The 10,677-nt window shown below is 51.3% G+C and overlaps 1 long non-coding RNA gene across 1 annotated transcript; it reads left to right on the top strand.

Moving 5' to 3' along the window:
* Positions 1-628: 628 nt before the first annotated feature.
* On the top strand, positions 629-8,280 carry LOC107969927 (uncharacterized). The gene is made up of 5 exons (XR_008541261.2): positions 629-1,475; positions 2,206-2,275; positions 3,872-4,256; positions 5,870-5,993; positions 7,989-8,280. It is a non-coding gene; the product is annotated as an uncharacterized LOC107969927 (long non-coding RNA).
* Positions 8,281-10,677: the final 2,397 nt, after the last annotated feature.

Genomic DNA, 10,677 nt, shown 5'->3' with positions numbered 1-10,677 from the left:
AACAAAAAAATAGCATTACATTTGAGTTGTTTTATTTCTTACAGGAGAAATCCGAGCTGAGCTGCGTGTGTAACAGGAGCCTGTGATGCTCCGAATGTCTGCCGTGGCCATAGGCCCATTTGGACCTAGATCCTATATTCTCTACTCCATGATCCTTCTAGGGTTCGCAGATAAAATACAGAATGCCCAGTTAGATTTGAACTTCACGTCAACAACAAATAATATTTGAGTATTAATATCCCCAAATATGGCATGGGGCATACTTACACTAAGACATTATTTGTTGTTGGTCTGCAATTAACATTGGTTGGCCAGCCTATATTTTTATTAATGAAATCTGGCAACTCTAGGCCTATGCCTCTCTCATAGCTACCTGGCCTAGGGATTGTTATAGATGGGTTTCTAAGGAAGCAGATTAGGAGGTGAAATTGGTGTGAAAGAAGGTCACTGGGGAGGGTTTCCAGGATGAACATGTGCAGGGAGGGAGAAGCTGGGCTTTAGAGATGTCACAGCCAAGACCTCAGCTAACTCACAGAAGTCTGGAGTCAAGATGGCCCTTCAGGAAGGTCATGAATAGGGGAAAATGGGGCCTGGACTTTTCTGCTTTTTCCTTGACCATTCATTGCACGTGGGCCACCCCAGGAAGGGGCCTGACTTTGAGGCAGGTGGCTGTCAGAACCTGAAGACAATTCCTGGAGAAGGACTCTGCTAGAATGATCAGCCATCAACACTCCCAGCAGCCTGGGGAATGTGCCTCAGATCTGAGGGAGGATCTGGGTGGCACATCATGGCACCCACGGCAGGGTTAGACGCTTACCTCCAGAGAAGCCATCTATGGCTTGGCCAGGACAGCAATGCCACCAGGGACGTGCAGTGCTGGTGGTGATGGCCAAGCAGTTAGGCCGACTCCCTTAGGGAGCCCACAAAGGAGCACTTAAGAGGGGGTCTGGGGCTGACTCACAATGGTGAGTGTCCAGCGAGTGGGGAGAGGACATGCCCGGCTCCAGCAGGAAAGTGCCGCCAGTTCTGTGGAGTCCCAGGATCTCCAGGGAGCCCCCTTTTAGGATGCCGGCCTTTTAAGCTGTTTTCTGTCTTCTTTGCTTCCCAGGGTTTTCCTGAAACAAACTCTCATCATCTGAGAGAACCTGCATGCACCTCTGCTCCCTGCACCCCGGAGGGAACCAGCAGTGTGCCCTGGGAAAAGCTGGGGCCCCACAGGTCCCAGTCTCTGAACAGGGTCTCGTATAAAGAAGCACCGTCCAGGGACTATTGCAGCGTGCACTGGCATCTCGAAGACAGTATCAACGAGTATCTACATCACAACCCGTAACCTCGCTCCTCAAGTTCCCTGTCCTCCCCTCCCAACCCCTGCCCCCACAGCTGATCATGAGCCTTACACTCACCCACCTCCAGCAGTGCCAGATTCACTCCTTACTTCCCCACTCTCTTCATATGGAGAGTGACAGCTTCCCTAGGTGGGTTAGAGCCGCTTTGGGCCCATCTTTCTGATCTTGTCTCTCTTGTTCCATTCTCCAGTTTTTTGTTCTAAAATATCTGGCAAACATGTCATTTTGAATTAGTCTGGGGAGGTCAGGGTGCAGTTGGGGCAGGAACATTTCTGCATTAACAATTCTTGCTCTCACCATGATACTGATTTTTTTTCTGGAGACAGAGTCTCGCTCTGTTGCCCAGGCTGGAGTGCAGTGGGGCGATCTTGGCTCACTACAACTTCTGCCTCCTGGTTTCACACAGTTCTCATGCCTCAGCCTCCCGAGTAGCTGGGACTACAGGTGCATGCCACCATACCCAACTCATTTTTCATATTTTAGTGAAAACAAGGTTTCACCATGTTGGCCAGGCTGGTCTTGAACTCCCAAGCTCTGGCAGTCTGACTGCCTCGGCCTCCCAAGGTGCTAGGATTACAGGTGTAAGCCACTGCACCCGGCCAGATACTGATTTTTTTTAACCCTACCATTTACTGGGCACATACTACACATCAGGCGGTGACCTCAGTATTTTCCATTGAAATGATCGTTTAATCCTCAAAATGATTTCATAAAACTGATTAAAATCCCTAATTTATAAGTAATAACTGAGAGAGATCAAGTACTCCAAGAAAGAAGGAAAAAGGGAGAGAGAGAAGATCCTTGCGATGATGAAATCCCTTAGACTTTGCCATCTCATCTTTCTCCCGCCTCCACACAGGGTCGTAGAAGAAAACAACACGGACCACTTACCAGCGTCTCTTTGAACAGAGAAGCTACTGCTGTCTAAGGTAAGTTTTATTAGAGCCCCAGGAAATGAGAAATTATTATTTCAGAAACATCATTTTTCCTGCTGGGTGGATGTACAGAATAGTTGGGGGAGATGTATTTTAGCCGTTGGTCCTGGTCACTGTTTTTTTTCCCTGTTAATCCCAAGATTTTTTTCTTTTTCTTGTTCTTTTTTTTTTTTGAGACGGAGTCTCACTCTGTCACCTAGGCTGGAGTGCAGTGGCATGATCTCTGCTCACTGTAACCTCCGCCTCCCGGGTTCAAGAGATTCTCCTGCCTCAGCCTCTGGAGTAGCTGGGACTACAGGCACATGCTGCCACGCCTGGCTAATTTTTTGTATTTTTAGTAGAGACAGGGTTTCACTGTGATAGCCAGGATGGTCTCGATCTCCTGACCTTGTGATCCGCCCACCTCGGCCTCCCAAAGTGCCAGGATTACAGGTGTGAGCCACCGCGCCCGGCCCTGAGACATTCTTTAAAAGTTAGAATTACAGGCACCTTTGCTGGAAAGCAGGATTCCTGGGCAGGTGACAGGCACCAGAGCAATCTCTGAATCTCGGAAAAGGCAGCTGTGTTCTTATGAATGTTTCCAGTGCTGTGCCAAGACAGCCTCCAGGGGTGGTGGAGCTGCTGGTTTCTTACTCTGAGGCAGGTGGGGCCCTGCTCTGTGAGGCGGGCAGTGCTGCAGGTGTAGTGGGGTGAGCAGTGCTTAGGTGGGGGTGGGCGGTGCTTAGGTGGGGTGGGGTGGGCGGTGCTTTGATGGAGCGGGGGGGGGGTGGGCGGTGCTTAGGTGGGGTGGGCGGTGCTTTGATGGGGTTGGGTGGGCAGTGCTTAGGTGGGGGTGGGCGGTGCTTTGGTGGGGTGGGATGGGAGGTGCTGCAGGTGTAGGGTGGGTGGTGCTCAGGTGGGGTGGGCGGTGCTTAGGTGGGCTGGGGTGGGCGGTGCTGCAGGTGTGGGAGAGTGGGCGGTGCTTAGGTGGGGGTGGGCGGTGCTTTGATGGGGTGGGGTGGGCGGTGCTTTGATGGGGTGGGTGGGTGGTGTTTTGATGGGGTGGGGTGGGCAGTGCTGCAGGTGTGGGAGAGTGGGTGGGGCTTAGGTGCGGGTGGGGCGGGCAGGGCTTAGGTAGCGGGTGGGCAGTGCAACAGGTGAGGTGGCCACCTGCTGTTCAGTCTCCTGGCCTCCATGTGCCCTCCTCTGGTCACTGCATCTTGCTTTCCTTCTGCAGAGCCACCATCCCCAATCCCAGGCACAGGGCTTGAGGGAAACTTATTTTCTGCCCCCACCTTCCTTAAAGGTGGAACTCATGACTGAGACCTGAGCCTATCAGCCGGTCACGTGATCCTGGCCCAGGGCGATTGGCTGTGGGAAGTGGATGCTGCCCGCCCTGTTGTCCTGTGGGAGCTTGAGGGGATGTACATCTAGCATTGCTGGCAGCCATTTTGTTCCCATGAGGGAAGAGTCTGGGAGGGAAGCAACCTGGTGGAGAGTGGGCCTAAGACACAGAGAGAGGATGTTGATGCCGTGAGTTCCCAATCCCGCCGCGCCCGTCAGACTTACCCTCAGCTTTCCAGTCTCAGGAGCCAACACTCTTTCCTTCAGCCAGATCAAGGTCCTTGTCACTTACAGCCAACACCACAACTGATACAAAAGGGAAGGACACAAAACAATTGTGGAGAAAGCCGTCTGGATGGAGCCAGCAGCTTCGCGACCATCGAGTGGCATTTCCAGAGAGCAGATGCACGCGGAGGGGTGTAGTTTGAAGGAAGACCTGGCGGGATTTGCTAATGAATTGGATAGCAGTGTAGTGAAAGAGACCCTCGGGAATGACTTCAGGTTTTTAGGCTAAGGAATTACAGGAATGGAACCATGAATGGAGATGTTGGTTTAGACCAGTCGCCCTCTGGACCAAGCTGCTGTGAGCATGGATTTAACAAAATGTCAGCCCCACTGGGTGTGATTTTCAAGTATGAATTCAAAACCTATGGTGAGTTTCTACCAGTTTAATCAAAAGTCCTTTTATTTTGTTCTGGGTAAACACAGCTACGTCTGGGGTTTGCATGCAAAGCAGTGGCTTTGACTTTCTTTTCATTTTTTTGTAAAGCAGTATTCATCCAGTTATGAGAAAACCACTTTTGCTTATTGACCTTCTAAAATGTCGGCATTGTAAATCAAATCACTTGCAAAAAATTCTCCAAAACATAATTTTTCAAAGCTTTCATCCCTAAAGAAGTCAATGTATAAGGAATAAGTGGTGAACGAGCCAGGGTCCTCTTCTCCTCTCTAGAGGAGGTAAAACGTCCTGGGCTGGGAGAGAGAGGAAGAGAAGCCAGAGGTTGGATGGTGGGCAGCTTTTGAGAAGGGGTTTCATGTTCTGCCCTTCCTGGGTCAGTTTCATGGAAGGTCCCCAATGCACGAACAAATCAGAGAGGCCTGGAGCGGTAGGAGCTCAAGGGCAGAGCCATGAGCTGCGTTCCTGCGACAGAGGAGACATGGCTGGTTCGCGTCGTGTCTGCATCTGAGCAGAGAGCTTGTCTGTGCTTTGTGAGTTTCTCCAGCCCTGAGTGGGGAGTGGAGCAGCCTCTTCCCCTACTCCACCCCTGTGTCCAGGGATGCTCAGAAGTCCCCGAAGTAAAGGCAGACTTGGAGACACCTGGAGCCTGGGAATGCGGGAGGGGATGGACTGGATGATGTCTTTGTGAATCTCTCAAGGATGGGCAGGATGTGGTCCATCTCAGTGGATAGTGGCCTGCAGCGCAGGTGACTGGCAGACAGGTGTGTCCCCAGCCTCCACTGCTGCAGCCGGCAAGGCCCTCTGGAAACCTTGCTGCAACCTCTGATGGGAACAGCCCCGGTGGATGGGAAGCTGCTGTCTGGATGAAGAGTGATTCAAGGAAGCTATGGGTGGAGTTAGGGAAATACAGCATTGCATTTCATTCTGGGTCTGATGCGTGTGCCTGACTCAGGGTGGGGCTTCTGTGGGACTGTTAAGAAGTGTGTATGAGTTCTCTATGAGAATTTAAATGTGCATTTTGAATATATATATATACTTGGTATAGATAATATATTTGGGTCCCTCCAAAATTCCTAGGTTGAAGTCCTCACCCCTACTGTGATGGAATCAGGAAGAGGAGCCTTTGGGAGGTGATTAGGTCATGGAGGGTGGGGCTTTCAGAGATGGGATGAGTGCCCTTATATAAAGCCAGAGCAAAGAGAGCTCCCTTGTTCCTGCCTCTATGGGAGGACGGCGCCATCCACGAACCAGGAGGGACACACTCAGCAGACACCCAATCTGCTGGTGCCTTAATCCTGGACTTCCCAACCTCCGGAATGATGAGCGATAAAGTTCTGTTGTTCGTAAGCCATCCAGTCTGTGGTGTTCTGTTATAGCATCCTGAACAGACTAAGACAATGTTTATAAGAGCCCATCTGGGTTTCCTGGGTGGCCCACAGGAGCAATGCAGGGGTTCTGGGGTCTGTGCCTTTGGGACTGGATGACGCAGCCGTCAGAGCCTGTGGCTTGGCTTGGTCAGCGCCTGCCTTTCCCTCCAGTCTCCTCCATCTTGGCTCCCACCCCTCCTGCCCCCACTGTTCCCCCAGCTCCAGATTCTTCACCGTATGATGTTCCATAAAGGAATGGAGTTCTCCCCAGCTCAAGTCCCACAGCCTCTCACCTGAACTCCTGAAGGTGCTCAGCAGAACCCAGAGCCCTCCATCTGGCAGGGTGAGTCCTCACTCTAGGAACCATGGGAACCACAGACTCCACCTGAGGCAGCAGCTGCTGCGCACAGAGCAGGTGCTCCACAGACCTGGCCTCTCCCAGCTGGCTGGTCCTCGTGCTTTCTTTCTAGTTCCCCTGCCTTCCCTTCCCTCAACTCTGGGGCAGGGCTGGGGGAGGGGGCAGTGCCTGTGTGATGGAGCCCAGCTGGCCGGGAGGCACCTCCTGGCCTGTACCACTGTCCTAACCCCTGACCCCTGACCTCCTGCACCTGGCTCCTTAGGCCCCTCCTCCCCCTGGCTGGATCACTTTTACCTTCAGGGCAGAAGGTGGCAGTCCTGATCACAGGTCCAGGGTGTTTAGGGAAGCAAAGCTAAGAGGGGGCAGTGACCTTCTGAGAGAGAGTGCTGTTTACACAGCAGGGATGGGCAGAGAGCCGAGCAGGACCAGGACAAATGGCCCCAGAAACCCAGGAGACTGTCAATTGCACCTTGAGGGCTGCCAGTGACTGCTTTTTCCCTTGGAGGGTGGTGTGGTTCCTCCTCATGTAGGATGAAAACCCCTCTTTCCCAGAGCCCCTGGGTCAGGCTGTCATCCCTGCTGGGAGGGATTCATGGATTGGAGTGAAGGGATCAGAAACCCCAGAAGCTCCAGGCCAGGAGCAAGCAACTGAGTCAGATGCTAACTCAGTTTGCAGCCAGGCTGATCCTTGCCTTTCAGTGGGTCCTGTGGAGCCACACGTCACCACCATCACCACCACCACCAGTGCCACCACTACCACCATCAACAGCAACCACATAAACATCACCAGGACCACCACTCACAATACAAACAACACTACCACAAACACTAACATCACAAATACCACCACCACCGTCAACACCACCAATACTGCCAGAGCCACCACCATCAACACCACCAATACTGCCAGGGCCACCACCATCAACACCACCAATACTGCCAGGGCCACCACCATCAACACCACCAATACTGCCAGGGCCACCACCATCAACACCACCAATACTGCCAGGGCCACCACCATCAACACCACCAATACTGCCAGGGCCACCACCATCAACACCACCAATACTGCCAGGGCCACCACCATCAACACCACCAATACTGCCAGGGCCACCACTAGCAATACAAACAACAATACCACAAACGCTAACATCACAAATACCACTACCAACACCAAAACTGCTGGTACTGCAAGGGCCACCAGCATCAACACCACCAGTACTGCCAGGGCCACCACAAGTACTGCCAGGGCCACCAGCAGCAATACAAACAACAATACCACAAACAGTAACATCACAAGTACCACCACCACCACCAGCACCGCCGGTACCGCCAGGGCCACCACCACCAAAAACAACACCATCATGTGTAACTAAAATAAGATTCTATGCCTCCCACTGACTGAATGGACCCTCCTCTTGGCCGAGGACTTTCCAAAGTCAACCCAAAAAATTAGTTTAGGTCATGATGGGCAGGGGGGTCAGACATGCCTCATGAAACCCTTTGGAGTGCAGGCACAGCTGACCAGCATTGACATTAAACCAGAGAGACCTTAAGACTGACAAAACAGGCTCTTTGTAGCAATAAGATACCAAATTCCAACCTGACTCTAGCATAGCATCACATGACAGATAGCAGGCCCTGAAAGAAATCAAAGTATTTTCCCCCAAAATAGATTTCTTTGACATATTTTGAAGTGGCCCTGAAAAGCTGTCTCTTGTGGAGAAGACATAAGAGATGGAGATGGAGATGGAGATGGAGACAGTCTACATTCTGCAGAGAATCTTCTTCCCTTTCTAGGTCTTTTCACTGATTCCGGAGAGAATTGACTAAAGGTCTGGCACCTTTTTAGATCTGATAGGGGACATTTACCAACTACTCTCTCTGAAGCCTGCTACCTGGAGCTTCATCTGCAGAGTAAGAGCCTTGGTCTCCACAACCCCTTATCTTAACCCAGACACTCCTTTCTGTTGATTCCAGGTCTCTAGATAGTAACTGAAATCTTTCAACCAATTGCCAATCAGAAAATCTTTGAATGCACCTATGTCCTGGAAGCCCCCCTACCACTTCGAGTTGTCCCACCTTTCCAGACCAATCCAATGTACGCCTTACATGTATTGATAGATGTCTGCCTGTACCTTCTGTCGCCCTCAAATGTACAAAATCAAGCTGCAACCCAACCACCTTGGGCACATGTTCTCAGGACCTCCTGGGGCTGTGTCACAGGTCTTGGTCACTCATACTTGGCTCAGAATAAATCTCCTTAAATATTTTTCAGACTTTGACTTTTTTCATCGGCAGTCATCACACTAACCACCACCACCACTACCAGTACCAATGGCCATCAGAGCAACAATGCAGCTACAGTGGATAGAGCCTCTACTGCATCCTGGATACAAAGGACTTTTCATGTCTAAATTCCTTTGATTGTCTTTATTTTAAAGATGAGGAAACAGCAGAGGAGTTCAGGAACTTGCCCAAGATCATTTAGCAGTGCTAGTGCAGCTGGGGTTCAAGCCCCGGGTTGTCTCTTTAGGAAGGAAAGAGACCTTCACTGCAGAAACCTTGGCCGGCCGTCTTCCTCTTTCGAGGACCATTTACTGGCCACTGAGAGGAGACAAGCTGGCTGAGGAAATGGGCCCATCTCCCTCTTAACCCCTCACGTGGGCTGCATTCATGGAGGTATGGTGTGGGGAACAAGGGAGGAGATGGTGCTGCTAGAGTCCTCATGGCTCATACCACACCTGGAACATGGTGACCATGCCTTGGCACCAAGGCTTATGGCACCAGTGGGCCAAAGTGGACCCAGAAATGGGCATGACAGTTTTCCTTGGCCTAGTCCCCTGGCTCAGTGAATGATTCCTCAGGCATCCTCGAGGACTACAGAGTTATCCTTGCCTCCTTTCCCTCATCCCTCACAGTGAAGCAAGGGCTCCTGGACCCTTCCATCTCATATATGCCCAAGCTCTAGCCATCCACCTCCAAGCCAGCCCAGCCAGCCTGGTTCTGGTCCCAATCGTCTCTCTCCTGATTACTCCACAGTCTCCTCTCTGGCCTCTTTCTTTCTGGATTTTCCAGATGGGCTTTCTAAAATGGAAATGTGCCCCCATCATGCCCCTGCACAAACCCTCTGGTGGCCCTGAGATAACATTCATCGCATGGCCTGAGGTTGCTGGAGGTCTGGCCATCCGTCTGCCCCTGCAGCCTGGGCCTGCTCCTCCCCGCATCCCCTGCTCCCTGCTGCTTGAACATCCCTGAAGACGTCATGCTGTTTTGCTTCCAGGAATTTCCACACACTATCTCTCTGTAAGGAGCATGGACCAGACTAAATAATAATTGATTGGGCATTTACTATGTACCAAGTGTGATTTTTAAAATTTTACATTTATTATCATCATGAAAATCCCAAATGTCTCCCATTCCTGTGGTATATTTGAGGAAATTGAGGATCAGAGTGGCTCCTGTCGGGGGGAGCTGGATGGGTGCCCAGGCAGCTTCTGATGTGTGCTCCTGACACTGCACCACCCCTGCCTTACAGCACAACTGTGACTCTAAACCTGCAGCTCCAGCTCCGAATGAGGGGCCGAGTGAATTGCATCCTTGCAAGGGCACGGGAGCAGTGTGAGGGCTCAGAGCTTGGTTGGGTCTGGGTTTTAGTCCTGACTCTGTTGCTTCCTAACTGGAGGACCTGGAGCAAGTGACCCAGCCTCTCTTGGCCTCAGTTTCCCCTTCAGTAAGATGGGGCTTAAAAACAATACCTTGCTGGATGTGGAGAAACTGGAACCCTTTTGCACTGATGGTGGGCATGGCACAGCTGCTGTGCAAAACAGTATAGCAGCTCCTCAAAGAACTGAAAATAGAGTTATCACTTGATCCAGCAATTCCAGCAATTCTTGATACAAACCCAAAAGAATTGAAAGCAGGGTCTAGAAGAGACACCTATGTTCATAGCAGCATTATTCACAACAGCAGAAATGTGGAAGCAACCCAGGTGCCCATCAATAGATGAATGGATATGCAAAACGTGGTGCATCCACACAATGGAATATTATACAGCCTTAAAAAGGAAGGGAATTCTGACACAGGCTCCCGCATGGATGAACCTTGAGGACATTACTCTAAGTGACAAAAGCCAGTCACAAAAGTACAAATACTGTATGATTCCACATATAGGAGCTCTCTAGAGCAGTCCATTTCATAGAGACAGAAAGCAGAAGGGTGGTCACTAGGGGTGGGGGAGCAGGGAAGTGGGGAGTTAGTGTTTAACAGGGACAGAGTTTCAGTTTGGGAAAATGAAAGGGTTCTGGAGATGGTGATGGTTGTATAACATTATGAAGGTACTTAATGCCACTGAACTGTACACTTAAAAATGGTTAAGATGGTGAATTTTAGGTGTATTTTACCACAGTAAAATTGAGAAGCAAAGCAAAACAAAACAGTGCCTCACTGCCATGGTTGAGTCGGAGGGAAAGAGTGCGAATGCAGCCGGAAGACTTAGCACAGGATCCCGCACACGCCCAGCCGGAAGACTTAGCACAGCGCCCCGCACACGCCAAGCCGGAAGACTTAGCAGAACGCCCCGCACACGCCCAGCCGGAAGACTTAGCACAGCGCCCCGCACACGCCAAGCCGGAAGACTTAGCAGAACGCCCCGCACACGCCCAGCCGG

Source organism: Pan troglodytes, chromosome 21 (genome assembly GCF_028858775.2).
Source record: "Pan troglodytes isolate AG18354 chromosome 21, NHGRI_mPanTro3-v2.0_pri, whole genome shotgun sequence".
Taxonomy (NCBI): domain Eukaryota; kingdom Metazoa; phylum Chordata; class Mammalia; order Primates; family Hominidae; genus Pan; species Pan troglodytes.
Note: the sequence above shows the minus strand (reverse complement) of the source record. Positions and strands in the feature narration are given on the sequence as shown.